General features: G+C 37.9%; 1 long non-coding RNA gene across 1 annotated transcript; it reads left to right on the plus strand.

The window, feature by feature from the left end:
• The first annotated feature begins 6257 nt into the window (after positions 1-6257).
• LOC116443349 lies at positions 6258-8817 on the plus strand. Its single transcript, XR_004239841.1, has 2 exons — positions 6258-6376; positions 8212-8817. It is a non-coding gene; the product is annotated as an uncharacterized LOC116443349 (long non-coding RNA).
• Positions 8818-9120: the final 303 nt, after the last annotated feature.

Here is a 9120-nt window from a genome sequence, read left to right on the forward strand (position 1 = left end):
AAATCAGAGTCTACCTGAAGAAACTTAGGTTGAAGACTTATTCCAAAGGCAACAGCTGAATTTTAGTCATGGACTTGATCTGACTGTTTTTATTTAGACAGCTTGTCCCATTTGTCTCATCTGAAGCAGGACAGATTGTTTTAAATAAAAGTAATGGAGAATAAATGGAGTTAAAAGCTTCTGAGCAAAGCTCTGCCCTCAGAGAATTATTAGGTTAGTTCTCCTGAGGAACAAGGCTAAAGAAAAAAGGAAATTTGGCAGTTCCTCACAGAAACACTATTAAGATCACAATCACAAACTCTTCTTATGCAAGAGATCAGCTTGACTAAATCTTCTGCTCTTCATTAACCTCAAAAACAAAAAGGAAGCATGAAGAAATTGAAACTAGGTCAGTGTATCAGGGACAAGGATAAAAGAACAGTGTAAGAATGTATGGATGAAATTAGAAAAGCCAAGCTGTGAAGTGTGGAACAATCAGAAAGGACCACAAGAAGGAAAAAGAAAACATCTGTAAATACATTACTAGCATGTGGAAAATCTGGTGGAGAGCTGATTCAGTAGTAAGTGGGAGGAAGCTGTAGTCACAGATGTCACCAGAAGGGCAAGAATAGTCTTGTGTTGTTCCATTTCGTTGAGGCTCTCCCAATTGCTAATGTGTAGCACTGGTTTAATGATACTGAGGGCTCTTAACACTGTACTCAGATGAGTGTGGCAGGAACAGCGTAGAACAATCCCTCTGCCTGTCATGCCCATCCTCTGTTCCAGGTCACTGTCTTTGCAGCAGGAACAGTGGAACAAGAAAAAAGCAGCTTCAGCTGCTTCAGTTAATGGTTTGACATCTTAATGCAAATGAATCGTCACATATAGTTAACTGAAGTGGTTGGGGCATGAAGATAAGAGTAAATACTGGAGTAGCCTTGAGTCCTTATGTCTCAGTAGTAATTCTTTTGAAGAGACTGCAAATAGCCCTATAAACCATCTTAGAAAAACAAGTTGTTTTCTGTTCTCTTTGGGAGCTCAGAAAAAGGTATGAGAACTTAAAATACTAGACGGTGTAAATATAATGCCTAGTTTAATAAATAGGAAGGCACTGGGGGAGTAGAGGAAAAGAGAGAGACAGAGAAAGAGGAGATAGAACAAGAGAAAGACAGAGAATTACAGACCAACCAGTTCAACTTAAGTTCCTGGAAAAACACTGGGACAAATAATCATCAACTGTCTGTAAGCACCTTGAAGATAACAAGTGAGATGAACAATAGCCAAGAGGGATTTGTCAAGTACAAATTGTGTCAAATAAATCTAATTTTCTTCTATCAGACAGTAACAGATTTTGTAGAGAGAAGGAAAGCAGAAGACGTAATATGTCTTGACTCTAATATAGCTTTTGATTCTCATGCGGCATTCTCATTAACAAGTTAGAAAATCAGGTCTGGAGGCAAATTCTATAGCATGGTGCCAAAAAAAAAAAAAAAAAAAGAAAAAAACCCCACAACTTTAGTTGCCATTAATCTACCATCTAACAGAAAAATGCACTTACTGAACTGGGATCTTTGGAAGGGTTTCCTTCATCCAGAAATGTTTGCTATCTTCAATTCTGTATGCAGTAATATGAGGTAAAATTATTAACTGCCAAATAGTACACAAGGATCAGGTGGTGTAGTTCTGATTCCTTAAGGAAAGACCCAGGTAGGTGGACTGGAAGCTGAACACAAATTGGTAAGAGTGTGCTATTTTGAAAAAGTCAGATTTCATGCCGGGATTTAAAAACAGGAGTAGAGACTGCAAAGCATGAACTAGTGTTTCCCTCGTGATTAGCCCTGGCTAAAAGTAGTTGGATTAATATATCTGGTCTGAGGTACTTGAGATGGATTTGTGGCAAGTTGGGAGGTGAGCAACAGGGTTCAGTACAAGGTACAGCCTGCCAGGGAACACTGAAGGAAATAATGTTGCTCAAAATACAGAAAAAACTCAGGGGAGATGTGATAATAATCTTCAAATATGAAAAGATGTTGAAAAGAAAAAATAATTAATTTTTTCTTCTTTCCCAGTGTAGAGAAAATTTTAGGTAATGGCTTTGCAGCAGTACAAATCTAATACAGGCCCTGGGAAGAAACTCAGTCCCAGGGACAGCTAAGTGCTCTAGTAGACTGTAAGGGAGGAGGCACAATCACACTTATTTGTAAGAATGTCAGCAGTGACGTAGTTTTAGGTCCCACCTTGGACTAGATGACCTCTGAATGTCCTTTCCACATCTTTGTCTTCATGAGGAGAGTACATCTGAAGTGGGACTGAGAGCCAAAACAAATCAGGGGGAAGCTGAACAAGAGATGCAGAGAGGTTTCTCTATGTTACAAGTTTCTATAAAAGAACAGAATGGAAAAATCAGACTGTGGGCTGGAATAAATATGGGCAATATGCACTGACATTGACAGGGAATTGCAGACCAAAAGTTTCAGTAAATTTATGTATATATGTACATAAACCATGTATCTCTATAAGTGTATATAAAACAATCTTAAGGCCATACATTTCAGGTCAGCATTGCTATATGTTGATAAATTTAAAATAAAAATATTCTTTATGTAATGCATTTATGTATATTTATATCTATGTAACACATTTCATATATTATTCTTTGATAATTTAGTTTTTATAACAAGGGTGGTACCAGTGAAAAACATGAAGAGACAGCTAGGAAAAATGTTTTTCTCAGATATGTGATTATAAGAACTTCTGAGTTTAGTAGTAATTGATGTAAAATTTAGGAAGAACGTTCTCTAAAATAAGGTTTCTGCATTTTGTTTAGCACCATTTTTAATTTTGAATATTGTCTTTTTAGTTGTAAAGAAATAATAATGTTTAGTTGTCAAAAGTTAAATTTTAAGTTTTTATACCAATTTTTTTGGAAGTGACTGAAGTGTCTGGATATATGTAATTGCACTGTCCAGTCTTTAGACACTTTATTTCTGAACAGCATTAATTCCTTAGACTTGTAATGATCAGAGCCAAGGTGCTGCTATCTCCATGATGTCTACACCTTAGATGCTAAGACATTAACTTCAGATGTAAAACTCTGTTAAAAAGGCTGTCCAAAGCCATCTTTTGATAAATTTTATTGCTGGTTTAATAAACTTCTCAGTCTTCAAGGTTATAGAAATTTCCATTTGTAACAATTCAATACTGGGACAGAGCTAAAATAATTTCCTCTTGCTGACAATCCTATCAGCAGTACCTTTTAACAACTAGTTTATTTATGGTAACAGAAATTTCACTGAACTTTTGCTGACAATGAATATATCTTGTGATCTACTGTATACTTTCCTACACAGAAAACTGATCTGTAACCAGCAAGTATAACATTATTTTCTGCAATTTTAATTTTTCCTTCCTTGTCCTTTTTTAATGTGAACTTTTAAGAAAAATCCCAGGGTGGACATGCTAAACTGCACATCTCTAGTGGATGAAAAGCTCTTTAATTTTGTGTCAGAGTGACTGCCAATGTCTTTAGTAGTACAACTTTAGGTACATATTTCATAAAATACCATCTATCTGTTTGAAACTGATAGGCCTATTTTTTGTAGCTCATAAAACAAAGAACTAGAGGAATCTATTATAGCAAATGTTTAATTCAGGATACAGTTTGCATGATTTTTTGCAATTTTGCAATTCAAAATTTCATGTTCCTGATGGTCCTTAGGCATGGCTACCACCTTTATCACCCAGTTTGTTGATACATTTATTTAGTTCTAGCTATGTGAAGGGCTCAGTTTGTAAATCTGAGCTCTGACATATCCTGGATTATATGTAAAAGGCTGAAAACACCTGATTGGGGTCACACAGATTCCTGTGCTATACTGGTAGTACAGTAATTTCATCAGTAGAAATGTTGTGCTCACCTGAGTATTCGTTCTTTAATCTTCTGCCTGGTTGCTGGCTTCCAAACAGTGTAAAGAACAGACCTTCACCTTGGTAGAAAGAAAAGGACATTTGACTAAGTAGTTTTCAGGCTTTGAAAAGTTATATAAGATAGGCAAGAAAGAGACACTGTTTTTTTCTTTAGTTGTTCTGGCTGAGTAGTTTGTTTTGGGGGTTTTTGAGGGGGATAGTTTTTTTGTTAATGAGTACTGCAGTTCCTCTTCAATCTTTCTCTTCCATCTGTGTGGAGATAACCACAGGCAATTCCATCATGAAGCAAACAGCATGTTTTTTATTTTGCACCTAGAATTTGAGCAAGGTGCCAGGACAGCTGTCCACTGAGAAAAAAAATTAAATTGGCATTAGCAAACATAAGAAAAACAAAAGCACAGCAGTTTTTGTGCTATTTTTTGGAAATAGGTGCTGCATTTAAACTTCCTAATCTCTCCACTGAAAGTAAATTTGTAAGTGACACTCCTTTAGGTTTTCCCCTTTCCCGGAAGCTAACCTTCAAATTTCATATTCAGCTACAACCTGTATTTTGAAATGCTGGGAAGATGCACATTGCTTTAACATCAGTGAGTACCATGCTGTACAGATTCAGTGCATCGTGTATTTGGTTTGTTGGTTGGGTGGGAAAAGCTGACTTCTGTACTGTGCTGCACAAGTCTGTTGAAGATACAACTTCTTTGCAAGATGACTCAGGTGCTGTGTGTTGGAAAGGAGAACATACACCAATTGAAGCATTTTAACATGTTATACAATATTGACCAGAGTCCTAATGTTTTGTAGTAGGCTATGTCCTACCATGGAAACTTGAAAGGTCTCATTTTCCTGCTTGACAGTAATGCTGACTCACTGGGTTGGTCTAAACCAGTCATTTAAGCTTCTTTGACACTCAGTTTTGCTATCTGTAAGACAAAGGTTGTGGTGTCTTGTAACAGAAATTAAGAGAAACAGACTAATGAAAGCACCCTGTCAGCAGAAATGGTGTTAGTATTAATTATTTAACTGAAATTATATATGAACACTGTGTTCCATCATCTGTTTTCTAGGACAACACTTCTTTTTGGTTTCTCTTCTCTCAAGTCTGTATCATTATAGTCTACGAAAGCAAGCATTTAAAGATACTGGTATAAAGCCAGGAGCACCTGACTAAGCTCTAAAATATTAAAGATGACAGAGCTACAAACTGATGTTGAAAGACTTCAAACATATAAACTATAGAATAAATTGCAGGCTTTTCTTGTGATGCTTCCTGCCATTACATTTTTTTGCTTTCCTTACAAAATAAAATCCTTCATTCCTACATTTATTTCTCTCCAGGGAAAACAATGAGGCTTGCTGTGAAAAACACATTAAATCCAGTGTAATGCACTCCAATACAGGATTGCAAACACTATGGCCACACTACAACTCTGATTTAGTATATAAGTCTAGCAATTCAGACTTCGTCCTGAATTTCTGACAGACTGACTTTTTCCTGCATCAGATATTCTCCATTTTTTAGTATAAATGGCATATTACATCTTTTGCCTAATGTGACTGCAAGGCTGGCACATGCCAGCCTTATTTTAATCTATTCTTATACTAGGAAGTGATGTAGTAATACGTAAATCTGGTAATCAGATGGATCTAATAGATATTTAGCCATGTCACACTAGAGAAAGGTGGCCAGGTTTTACAGAGGTATATTAAAATTAGATTAAAAAGAGGCCATTTTTTTGCCACATGCATTTTGCCACTCTTTATAATTCATTGCAGACAAAGGTCTCTTCCAAGCTTTATGCTAGTCACTTAGGATCCCATTTTATCTCTGTTGAGATCAAGTGAAACACTCTTATGAATGAATCAATGGATCAAACATTTTGCCTCAGCAGTCTTTTATTTCTGTTTAGTCACATGCATTTCAGCTGCTCTAATATGTTGAAAAGTATAGCCAGAACAGAAGTCACTGTAGTCTGGAAAGCCCTTGCTCAGTCACTTACCAGAGTAAGGGGCATCCCAATGTGACCTGAAAGTTCTCCAAATGCTTTGTACATGCCTGGGGTGACTCTATAGTAAGCAGCTGTGTTTCTATTTCTTGCCTGCATCTGATCAGGGTCCAGAAATGAAGCAGAGTGGCATGCGGGTTCCCAGCTGGGGGCTCCTGAGTTCAAAGCAGCCCTGGCACACTGACCAGAGGTAGGTGTGGCTGCACAGCCAGGCACACCAGGAACACATCAACAGGATTGTCTCTTGTCTGATGCAAAACTCACAAAATAGTAAAGCATCAGCCACAAGGATTATTCCCCTTCCAGAGAGCAAAACAGTGCCTCAGGAGGAGTACAATGTCAAGTGGTAATAATGACAAGGCTTACAGCATCCTCAGTCTCCCAGGTAATTTGTGTTTTGCCATCACAGGAGAGGTCCCCTGATGCCCCAGTTTGATGTCTGACTAATCCACCTGTGACATGCTCAGGTAAGTCTTCATGTTTTGGTATCTTTGCAGGGAAAACATACAATTCTGGATGAAGCTGATAAAAGCCAGAACTGGGTTAAGGAGCCCATACAGAATGGGCAAGTGGGGAGGAGATAGAAAAGGAGCTCTTAAGTGTACACACTGAGCTTCCTTACTCTCATGAATTCCAGTTATCTAGGCTGGAAGAGAGGGTGAGATATGCAGGATTGTATCTGATTGCTTGCAAGTTTGTCACCATACAGCCTAAGAACTGAGCCCTAGGGTAAAAAGTTACTGTGTTCTGCTTATAAAATAAAAAAGGAAACAACAGAAAAACTGTAAGTTTTCTTTGGGAATATAGATGAAAAATATAAGAGACCAAGGGAATATAGTATTTACTATTGACTGTTTAGGACACAACAAAAATTAAGTTGGGAATTATTTAATAGCTGTGAGACATGCAATAAAATATTTGTCAAACAAAAATGTATGTAATTTTTATGAAGATAGTAGTTGTTCCATGATATATCATACCTCACTAGCTTATTATTTTGCTTTTGTGAATACATCTTCCCAAAAAAAGTAGATCTTCTTCTCCGTTTTTAAAATCCTTTTTTATTACAATTAATCATGAAACACCTAGAGATGGAAACTTTAAAGATTAAAAGCAGATTTATTTTAAATAATGTATAAAATTATTGAATAATATTTCTGGTTTATGTATTTACATATTTTTGATATATGAAAATATGTTCAGATATGTTATCCAGCAATAAAAGTTGAATAATTCAAAAGGGGGATATAATCTTTCTTTATTGACCTAACAAACAACTTCACATACTGTTCATGGCTGTACCTGCAGTATAATCTAGACATAGACAAAGCAGATTTGCTGTCACTTGTGACTCCTGCTAATGGTGCAGCCATTGTTGGGGCAGCTCATCCCACTGGTCAGTTTGTGTCACTTGTTCAGACTTTGTTTAAAAAATCTTCCCAATTCATAGCTCCTTCACATGCACGTGGTTGTGCAGCCACAGGATGGGCTGCATCTGCCTGGCTGAAAGTGTCCTGGAAAAGAGGGGGTGGGGGGAATATATATATATTTTCTGCCATAAAATATTTAATATCCTTTTCTTTTGTTGTGTATTGGAAGTGCAGATGGTAGCAAGAGGACAGGAATGAGAAGCTGGGCTGACTTCTGGATGAGTGGATGAGGCATCCCCACTGCTGAGGCAGACCTGAGTGCCACTCTTTCTGTGATTGGAGATACAGCTCCATGAGTACTGCCTTTAATGGCATAGTTGAGTTTGTGCTGATAGATGAAATTACCTCTGAAAAAGAATTTCCAAGCACCCCCTCCTTTGGTGGGGTTATTTTGAAATTCCTTTGTTTTAAAATATTTGGTTTATAATGCAACTATCTCAGAGCCTACCAACACAGATAGGAAAGGCAGAAATCAGCAGGTAGGGTCAGTTCTGGGCAGTGCTATTGAGAGAAAAAGTTGGTTTGCGTTACATCCAGAAATGTAAACTAGAATTAATTCCTTCCCAAACTAGTATGGCTTTGTACTTCAAACCCTGATTTCTGGAATCAGGACTTCTTGTGGAAAACAGGTAAGACTGGTTCTTGAACTTCAGTCACACAGGTGTTTCGCAGGTGGTCACTGATATATTCTAGCACCTGTGCATACCAAGAATCATTCCTGATTCCACAGTAGGGTAAATTTGCCCCTAATTAGATATGTTTCCCTACAGAAGCTAAAGGAAAAAGGCCCATCTTATAAAGTGATTTGATGCTGAGCTTTATTTAGTACTAAGACATCCTGACTCTTTCTTTCATCTCTTTTTCTTTCATAGGCATGTCAGAAACACAAATGCATGCAAACATGCTGACACAGGAAAATGAAGACCATGGGAAGAGGAGAGAGGAGAATGGGGTGAAAAAACCCAAAGAATGCTTTTCTGTAGATCTCCCAGGAGATACCCAGATCATTTTACCTGTGCTGAGACACAAGTCTTAAGGAGCCTCCAGGGGAGCTCTGACTGTTTTAGAGATTGCTATTGCCAGTTGATATCCTGTTGCTCTCTTGAGGAGCCTCTTGCCACACACAGCACAGCTGGCAGAAAGGACCATATGCCCAGACCTCAGCCCCATCCTTTGCAGCCCATACCACTTTGAACTGACTCAGATTTAGGCTTGTGCTTGCACTGATGTGATGTGATGTGTGGCTGAGCTGTGCAGCAGCTGTAGGGATGCTGGCTGCTGACTGGTACAGCCAGATCAGGGAGACTGGCAAAGAGGCAGGTGGATGGCAGGGTGTCAGTAAGTACCCCAAGAGCCCTGGAAATACTCAGATGATTCCATCTGGAGGTACCTTAATATAACTTAGGCCTATTAATAGGCCTATTCAACCCTATTAAAAATATCTTTACTAATTTCATTAAAGCAAAAGATAAACTCTACATATAATTTTCTGTTGGCTTAATTTCCCACCTCATTCCTTTACTTGCTTTCATCAGTGCTTTGATTCTACTCCTACCACCTTTCTTCCAGCTAACTGTTCCTTCCTTTTTTTAAAATATTTTTGCACCAATCCAAGAGATTTAACAGACAGTATCCATCTTCACATGAGGTGGGTTTGTAAGTACAAGTGCTGTGAACGTAAAGGGGACAAATACCACACTGGCCTAGGTGGCAAGGAAAAAAAACCTACAGAAGATATCTGTGCTTGCCATGCAAAGATTCAAGATACTTTAAGACAATCG

Source organism: Corvus moneduloides, chromosome 4 (assembly GCF_009650955.1).
Source record: "Corvus moneduloides isolate bCorMon1 chromosome 4, bCorMon1.pri, whole genome shotgun sequence".
Lineage (NCBI taxonomy): Eukaryota > Metazoa > Chordata > Aves > Passeriformes > Corvidae > Corvus > Corvus moneduloides.